This window comes from Apus apus, chromosome 2 (assembly GCF_020740795.1).
Source record: "Apus apus isolate bApuApu2 chromosome 2, bApuApu2.pri.cur, whole genome shotgun sequence".
In the NCBI taxonomy this organism is placed as follows: Eukaryota; Metazoa; Chordata; class Aves; order Apodiformes; family Apodidae; genus Apus; species Apus apus.
In genome coordinates, this window is record NC_067283.1 from 4,059,802 (window position 1) to 4,070,008 (window position 10,207).

Here is a 10,207-nt window from a genome sequence, read left to right on the forward strand (position 1 = left end):
ATCTTAATTCACCCTGTCACAGCCTTTCAAAATATCTGGCAATAGTATTCAGTTCCTACCAGTGTTTTGTTGATTACTTCAAATTATTATTATAGTAGATAAACAATCTGGCCATTTTCACTAGTCAAGGTGCTTTCAATAGGAAGACTACAACAGTGAGTTTTAGCAGCCTTATGAATATTTATTTTTGTTATATTCCTTGAAAATCATATAAAACCATAGTGACTGGTGCTGTCATCACAAGCTCATGCCAGCAGAGGATGTGTTACAGCACTGGGACAAATTCCCTCTGCTTCTGTCTCCACAGAGGTTCCAAATGAAAGAAAAAAAAGTCTTTGGCTGAGCATCCATCAGGTTTCCTGAATATGTCAGTGCTGTGGAGGTTAATAGTCTTAAAACTCAGCCACGAGGGATCCACAAAACATGCATCCTACAGCCATTGCACCTAATGCTTGAAAAAGACTCATAAACAGTCCTGTCTCAAAAGAGTCACATCTCACATTTCACAGGGATGCACTTTTTTTTTTTGGTCTGTGTATTAGAAAAAGATGCTGCCTACGAGTAAGCTTTTTGGTGTACATGTTCCAATTTTCCATTTCAGCCACCACATCTGAACCATTCTAAATGTTTGTTCAGTGCTGTTGAAGTCATGCCTATAAAAACCACAGAAGCCATTCCCTGCCACTTTTCAACCCAGCAGAGCACACAGAAAACCCTTTGTAAGACCTTTGAAAAGGCTGTCATTTCGTAAGGAGGGCAAGTGTTGGTATAGAGGGATCTCATGCTGAAACCCACCACCTAGGAATGCTGGTGATGATGGGTAATTTTGGCAAACTTGGGGTTTCTGTCTTTTCAGCCTTTTTCTGCCAATCTGCAGCACAGACATTCCATTAAAATGAGTTCCTTCCTCCTGTCGCTGTTCTGTGCAAATTTCCAGCTGTTTGTGGTTAAGGAGAAGGACATGCCTAAAAGAAAGTAATGGCCTTATGGGTATTTTTTTTCTTTCCTTTAAAATGACTTTTCTCATTAAAGCAAAAAAGTTTCCTTAACAACTTGCAGAACTTTGAGTTTCTTAGTTGCACCATAAAAGCGCCATAAAAGGACCAGTATACTGCAGGCACAGACAAAATTATCACCTCCTATCAGTTCTATCCAAGTTTTCCAGTCTTGAATATCACCACCCCTGCAAGGCTGCTCCCACACTTCTCCTCAGCAGAGGCAAACGTTTGATAGAGCAGTAATTACTACGTCTTCTCTCCACTCCTCACCTCCAGGCTCGTCACGTTCCCTGTTTCGTGCAGCTCCAAGTTGTTTCTAGTGGTGGCAGCTTGCCTCTGGGGTGGCAGAGCTGCAGAGGAAAGATTGAATATGCAGGAGAGGAAATATGTTTCTCCCCACAAGCTCTCCAAAGCTGAGAGTCTGACATCTTCACAGCTCTCTCCAGGATTCTCTCGCTGGTCTTTGCAGCTCTTGTAGCTTATGCTACCAACTCACATACTTGGTTAAGACGTTGGCTGGTTCTACAACAGCTTGTAGCTTCATCCCAGCCTTGCCACCCCTGTTTCTGCCCTCTTCTCCTTACACACAGAACAGCATCCCAAAATCTATCTTAGGTTTCACCTGCCGCTTTTTCTCTCTCTGCAAAATCTCCTCTATTATTGTAGCTGCAAGGACACTTAACCAGAGATTAACCTTATACCTTTGAAATGTAGTTATTTCTTTTAAATTATCAAAACCATTTTAAAAAATATCTACTGAAATCTACAAGATTTGGACCCAATTAACCCGGTTTGGTTGCTGAAGGTTATGATATGGTGAATAAACACAAAAAGAATAATAGTAAAATATCAAAGCTCAATGACCTCACTGACAGGGTAGTTGGATTTTCCCAGGCAATAAGACTAAGGGGCAGTTATTTTAGGTTTCTTTGTCCTTCCTTTGTAGCCTTGAGAAATCAGTGCTCATGCTCACCTGATTTGCCTTAAGTCAGACCCAGGTCCATAGCTCCTTTTATTTTAACCCCCATCCTACTGCCTCTATGTGTAGACAAATGAGAGTAAATTGCACCAACAAGGACAGCTGGACAGTGTCTGACTTCTAGAACACAAGCTGTGGGTGCTGGTGCTAGGGCTGAATTTCACTCATGACATGAATCATTGACCAGCACAATATAGTCCAACATATATGAAGACCATTCCCACAGCAATTATTAACATCTGGTTGTCTTACAAGGATGGAAAGCTGGAAGAAACCTCCAGCTATAAATGAACTTTTCACAATCTTAGCATTTATGTTAAAAAAAAAAGTGAAAACAACTTCTTTAATTAACAATTTAAAAAAATGGGGTGCTTCTAAAGTTAAAAGTAAAGAATTTGAGTTAAATAATCCTACTTCTGAGATGACATTGCTACAGCTTCACACTTCCCAAGGATCATGTCCAGAAAAGGGTATTAGAATTCAGAACAGAGAAAAGGGCTACAGTCAGCATGTTGTTTTGAAGTTATTAACCAGGTCAGAAGTGAAAATGGAGCCTGGACTTCTCTGGTCTACCAAGGTCACCCCCATGGGCACATACTGTCAGGATGAATTTTGCAATACTGAAGGCAAATCTACTGTGGAATCAAGGGAAATTTCAGGCTCTACTCTTGTTTCCCAGAGGATTTTATTGTCATGATAAGTCTTTAAAACTATTGAAATTTAGAGGAAAGCTGTGGGAGGGGAGGTGGGGGGAAAGCTTGGTCTAAGTCATTTAACCACAGCTCCAAGAATAGTCAATTTTGTTGTGCAGACGTGACAGATAAATGTTTAGTTTCAGAGGAACAAGGGAAAGTTTGAAACAGGGCAAATTTAGACAGAGCTTCAAAATTTTTATAAATGAATTATCGTTGTAATACTGAAGCTTAAAATACATAGAGTCATAGTTATGCAGTCAAATCAATTTTTCTTTGCAACACAGCAGAAAAGAGTGATCATTTTGCTCACACCATGGATGAAATGAGCAGATAGATTTTAATTAATGCCATTGAAACAGCAAAAAAATGTAGAACATTAACTCTTGATGGTGTTAAATTAAGTTAAATCTGTTTAAGCACTTGTATGCTAGGCTTTTGCACCAGTGTGCTTGATTGATTTTGTTTCCACTGGGATAAATTTTCTAGCTTGGCAGTAAGGCTGTGGCACAGTTACTTGACCACAGTGCTAGCTTCAGCACTTCTTTCCCTTCCCCTTGCAGCTTTCCTTGGGCTGCTAACTCCCTGCCAGAGCAATTTGTGGGCATAGCAGGGAACTGGAGCAGGAACCTGATCCAAATTAGAAATAAACATAATTTTTCCCCCAGGACGTGTTTTTCCTCAGTTCTCCTCACCATGTCTCATAAATGCTGTTGGTGTGTCAGAAGAGGCAGCCACTGGTAGAGGAGTTTGGGACAGTTTTAGGAGAGGGCAAGTGCCACAAAAAACTAAAAATAGAATCATAGAATCATAGAATGCCAGGTTGGAAGGGACATCAAGGATCACCTAGTCCAACCTGTTTAAGTAATGCTGTAGTCTCTATGAGGTGGCTCAGCACCCAGTCAAGCTGAGACTTGTTTTCAGACACGAATCTTGTCCTTGGAGTGCTGTACTTAAAACTTCCCCTAAAGGGGGGAATAGGCAAAAATTTTTGCATGCAGAAATATGAAAACATAAACTCATGCACATGTTCTGTATGAGTGATTGAAATTGGCTGGTTAGGGTTTTTTAATGGCAGCATGGTGCTGAAAAACCAGATTGAAGGGCATGAATCATGCACACTGGCTGCCTTCATCTTTGGTATGGTCAGAGGTTTAATCAGTGATATTTTATTTGATTTCCTTATTTACAGGTGAAAAGGTTTCCCTTCCATCTGCTTGTTACAAGAAGTTAAGGCTTCAATTCAATGGTAGGACTCTTAGGATACATATGGCAACATAATTAGATTTTTTTTATTATACTGTCAGGTAGTCATTGATAGAAGCACAAGTTTGCTATATTTTTAACAGGACTAACAGAAATTTTGAAGGATAGTGGTTTTCTATTTCAAAGAAAAAGCAAAATGAAAAGAAAAAAACCAAACAAAAACATACCAAGAAGCACAACAAAAACACCCTCACAAAACCCCAAACTAAGAAAGACAAACATACAAAACCCAAGTTGAGCATAAAATAAAAATAATATTTTGAAAATAAAAAAATATCCAGGAACATAATCATAAAACAAGACTCTGGGTTTTCTTGTAATAATAACTGGGAAAAAAATAATACATTGTTCAGCTTTACTAAGGTTATTTTGGATTTGAAGATGGGAACACCATTCTCCTCCGAAACAACTTTGAATGATCATTTGGTTGACCTGTCTATTGATTAACTGTTGCCTAATTCTTGCCACTAGTTGTCTATCGTACCACAAAAATTACCAAAAAGTCTAATTCTTTTTTTAACAGAAATCCATTTTTAATCAAAAGGCCATTCTTTGAAGCAGTTCTATTCACCTTATGAGTTCTATAAAAGATGAGTTTTGCATTGCTGGTGGAGCCCATGAGGTATCTTCTGTCTTGAATCATTTACTGGTTTCTCTTGATTCATTCATTCTTCTTGATTCATTCATTTCTAACACAAAATGTATCAATTACTTTTTCCAGATGTACAGAATCATGATTACTGTGGGGTCCAAAAAAAGCTTTGTCTTCTAGTTCTTATTTAATCTGTCGCTTATTAAGACCTTGAAAGATCTGAAACTGGTCTTTAAATTCATCATCTGTCATGATCTGCTGCTCATACTCCACCAATGCCTTACATCAGAGAAGGAAAGTAATCCACTTGCTACATTAGTAATTTCAGGATGAAATACAACAGAAATAGCTGCAAAATAACAATGCTAGTTTGGGAAAAATCAAGCACACAAATACAACCTTTGAAGCTACTGTTTACAGAGCAGGCTCCCAGGAAGACATCTGAGGGTCAAGTTGAGTAATGAGATGAGTAAACTATATCATTGATGTTCCAATACTGGATAAAGACAAAATTGTTTGGTGTATAAATGAGGGTATTATTTATTTCCTACATCATGCTATACTTCATGATGGTAAGAAGTCAAATTCCAGGAGCAATTTGACCACTCTATGATGAGAACTATTTTTTTTTCAAGGAAGCTTTGGATCTGCTGAAAATAATCTAGAGGTAAGCAGAGGAATTGTGGAGAGGCCAGGAAACTGCAGCATAAGGAGAAAAGTCAGAAGGAAAGCAATGGTTTTGCCAGAAGAGATTAAGGCAGTATGTGACATTTCTTGTATTATAAAAAGACCTTTGGAAAAGAAGCAGGAATAATTTTGCCCTTGTCAGACAGGAGAAAAAAAACACCAGTTGAAGCTGCTAGAGGAAAACTGGGGATGGGATGTCAGGAAAAATCAGGCAGCAAAGTTGGTAAAACTTTTGATAAATCATGTAAGAGAAAATTTGGAATCTCCATCTTTGCAGAGTTTTTAAAAAAGATTAAACATCTATGGAAGTGAAGACTACCATTGCCCTGGGGCTGGACAGTAGATTGGTTGATGTCTTGAAGTCTCTTCAAGTCTTGTTGGCATGCACTTTGATGCACTTCCAAGCAGACACAGAAGTTGGATCCTGCAAGTGCCCTGTCAACAGAGTTGTCTTCAGGGGTGAACAAAGTAAATGGCCTGAGAAACAAATGAGAACTCCAGGGGAGAAAACAGACACTTCTAAAAGTGCAGCATTTTCTTCTCCATACCAGTAGTTCATTTTCTAGTCAAACTGGCCAGAACAAGGCATTTCATTCTTCTACTTTTTTTTAATATATATATATATATATATATATATAAGAACTTCAAAAGCTAATGGAAGAAAAGAGCAAATTTTCTTTCCATATTTTTCTACCAGATTAAAAAATGCCACTACCTCCCACGCCTTTGAGATTAACTTTAGTGTGAACTTCTCTGTACAAATGTTGCAAACCTTGTAAAAAATATCCTTATTGAAGAGAGGATTAGGAATAAGACATAAATGTGCCATTGGTGTTCTAAATTAATGGAACAGTTCCTGGGAAAATACTCTTAGTCAGGGGCAACAAGAATGTCAGTCTTGCTCTTAGCAAGGAGCAAACCCATGTGTATTGGATACACAATATTTGAAGAGCAGATTCCTGTCCTTAACTGTCCCTCTCCCAGGGCTGATCACTTCTCATATAGATTAATATATAATCTCTTTGGTGTAGGGAATGTGTATAAGTGGACTCTGGTTGGGAAGTTTCAGTGGGACACAATTGCTGATGGACACAGAAGACGCTGCTGTTCTTGGGGGAATTCTGCTTTTTTGGCCATGATAACAGGACTTTTCTGCATTGTAAGAAATGTTGTGGAAGCTCAGGCTGGTAAACTGACTGAGCTTGCTCATAAACCCTCACACAGTGGACCCAGGCAGCTCTCACCAATATTTGTGCCCTTGTCGTCCCTCACGTTGATGGTGAGAACAACTGACCATGAAAAGTACAGAGGGGAGATACAATGTCACATCAGGATGATGAAATGTCTTTGTTAATGTAAGTAAGTGGCTTATTGATTGTTTGTACACATTATTAATAGAAAGTGTGGAAAATGATAAGACAATTTTCCATAGATTTAAGGTAGATTCAGGAAAAATGTAATAATACAGGCTTCTTGAACTAATGTTAATGCCAAATAAAGGCAAGAGTGTACAGCAAAATATGTCCTAGGTATTAAATCCTGAAGCCTAATAAAGAACAGTCACATGTGATACAGAGAATCAGGTAAAGCAGCAGGATGTTAATAATAATCTAAAAGCCCCACAGAAATAGTGATTAGTTACCTTTGTATTTTCACTGAATAGGCTAATAGGGAGGTATTCTTCTCCTAGCTGTGCTCTAATAAACTGCTGCTGTCCTGACCAGGCATTAAGAAAAATCTCCCTGAAGAAGGAACATTTGCATTTAATTAAGCAGGTGGATAGTTATTTCATTACCAGACTCTAACCACTATGAAAGATTGTTATTACTCTTGCTCAGGTAGAAGTCCTGGCAATTAAAACTACATTGAAAAGTATAACCTAAAGCATAACATTCTTTCAGAAAATTATGTTTATTTCTATCCAGCCACTGCAAAGCCTCTTTTCACCTTGAGAAGGTCACTGACTATGATTTTGATTGTATATTATTTAGGAAGCACTTCCTCATGGAAAGGGTGATTAAATATTGGAATGGACCTCCCAAGAAAGTGTTGGAGGCACCATCCCTGGAGGTGCTCAAGGAAAGGCTGGATGTGGCACTTAGTGCCATGGTCTGGCTGATGTGATGGTGTTGGTCATAGGCTGGACTCGATGATCTCAGAGGTCTTTTCCAGCTTCAATAATTCTGTGATTCTCTGATTCTGTGATTCTCTGATTCTGTGATTCTGTGGTTGTTGGCCAAAGGTTCAGATAATCATTAAATCATGGGAGATGCTGAGTAAAGTGGACCAATGACCAACACCTGGGAGTATCTTTTTTTTGTGCCTTTGGGTTTTTTTTCCCAGCTGACAAAGGGCAGAAAGATTTAGTTAACCATGGTTACTGGGCAAGGCAGGAGTCTGTGCTTCTGCTTTATTCTCTGAGCTGCCCGTTAACAAATTTTATTCTTTTTATGGTGAGCACACAGAGTGCCTCTGTCTCATGATCTGGAGTGATCAGCAGTGTGATTGGACCCTTGCCTATTAAGGATGGCTGAATATCTTTTGACACTGACTTTTTTTTTTCCCTTTCTAATGGAAAATTTCCTCCTGACACTTTGAAAAGGTCTCCATGGACTTGAATGTGAGTTTAGACATCTGGGATAGGATTCAGTTACCTGAACATATGTGCCTATTGATATCTGAGATGTTCTGGTTCATCCTATATCCAGCTGGTCAGGAATAGTTCAGGTGTTCCCTAGATCTATCAATGTGGGTGTCTTCAGTACCCTGAGGTTTCTCATATATCAACAGACATCATGCTAGGACAATAAATTAAATACCTAGGCCAGAAATTTCTTTTCCTGCTTACATATATTTAGATGCTGAAAATAGGGTGTTCACATCACAGACTGGACCTTGTCCCTAACTTAAAAGCCTACCTATGATGCACTGCTTCTAGAGTAAATTGAAGGTAAATCATGTCCAGAAGGTTCAAACCTTGGGTGAGTTAGAACTATAGAACACAATTGTAGAATGTGAGACCTTTTAAGGTTTCTAGTCCAATCCCTCTGCAGTGAGCAGAGACCTAGATTGGGTTGCTCAGAGCCCCATCAAGCCTGATCTTGAGTGTCTCCAGGGATGAGGCTTCCTCCACATCTCTGAGCAACCTTTTCCAGTGTTTCACCACCCTCATAGTGAAGAACTTCTTGATGTCTAGTCTAAATCTACCCTGTTCTAGTTTAAGACCATTAATGGTTCAATGACCTATTCTGCTTGCTTTCAGATCTTAATCTCAGAAATTATTAGTCATATTTATACAATGCCTATCAGAATGGGATCTTGAACTGATAAGAAGAACTAGCCCTGAGCACAGTCAAATAGTTAAGTCAGTGATACCCAAGTGGTGGTGATGGTGTGAACTAAGCAGTGTTAGCAGCAGCACAAGATGACATAAGTCAAGTGTTCACTCTTGGTGACCCATGGACCACAGGCCTGTTCCTGTGGTTATTCTGCATCTGTAAAATACTGGACGAAAAATTAGGGGTTCTGGTTGCATTGGTTAGAGTAGTAACAAGAAAAGTGAGAAACACATTATTATTTTGATTACACAGTAATCAGAGAAAGGGAACCATAATTAGCTACTCTTGTCTTTCAACATAGACCCTTATTTTTGGAAATGACATAATAACATGGAAGTGATCTCCTCTTACAAATCTGGGTGCTATAGAAATAGTTCTCACTCTGACAATTTGTCCACCTTAGAGAAGTACTGACATGATAACTTTTGAAGGAAAACAAAAGAAAGACATAGATATGAAAGTATACATGAGTGACTCAATGGGCTAAATTATAATGATTATGATCAATTTTCACTTTTTTTTGGAAAATAAATTCTGCCTGTTTTACAACCAGCCAGCAGATTGAATGTCTTTCCATACACAGGGTTGAGCTGCCTTCCTAGAAAGCTCAAGGTTTTATTTTAATACTGAGAACTGAATATTTAGTATCATGAAACCATCTCCAGGACCCACTAGAAAGACCAAAGGTGAGTCTTCCCAATAAATAAAACCTCTGTTTTAGCCATTCCAGCCTCTTCAGAGAGTTCAGGATATCTATCACCTAACTGTTATACTGAGTCTGAGCCCTGGTTAGTTCCATTACTTAGCCAGGAATTTACACAGACTCAGGGGTTTATCTGTGAGAAATTCTTGTTTTTTCTAGAAATTCTCTTTTTTTCCCACTCTTTAGCACTATCTTTAATAAAAACAGAATTGGTCAACAACTTTCCTTTCCTTACTCCACAAAACTTGCAGTACCTTCCAGAAGTATGTACCTTCCTGGACTGAAGCCCTAAGTGAGGAAAAAAAATATCCATACTTGCAAGATAGAAGAAAGGAAAGAGGCATCTGCAAAAGTAGAAATATTTGTGAAACCAGCTCAAAAAACTTTGCCCATGGACAAGTTTTCAGCCTTGTGTCTTTCCCACAAAATTGAACCATCACACGTAAGTGAATCTTCACAAAAAAGAAACTGTCCCACACCTGATGAATCTCTTTGAAGTCTCTCTTAGCAGATTGCTGTATCAGCCTTACTGATCCTCATTTTTTATCCTCTCACATATACACATCTTCTTTTCAGATGGTGCCAAACTGGCACTATTTGAACAATACTGGATGGTAACCACTGATAAACAGAGAAGTGACACCTCATTATGACATTTCTTTCCACTGTCTTTTAGACTAACAAGGCATATCTGCACCTCTTCTCATTACAAAGGAGTATCAGCTTATTTAGCCTGTTGGGGTACAAACAGACTTTGGAGGTTTGCTGAAATTACCACAAGATATAATCTCCACCCAACCCATTATAATTGTTATATTTCCATGAATTTCAATGATAGATAAATAGGAGGAAAAACAAAAAGTTCCAGGTTTTTTTTATGACACAGCCCCTCACAGACACAGGGCATAACACAAACCCCCCCCCCCCCCCCAACCCAAACAAACAAGAAGAT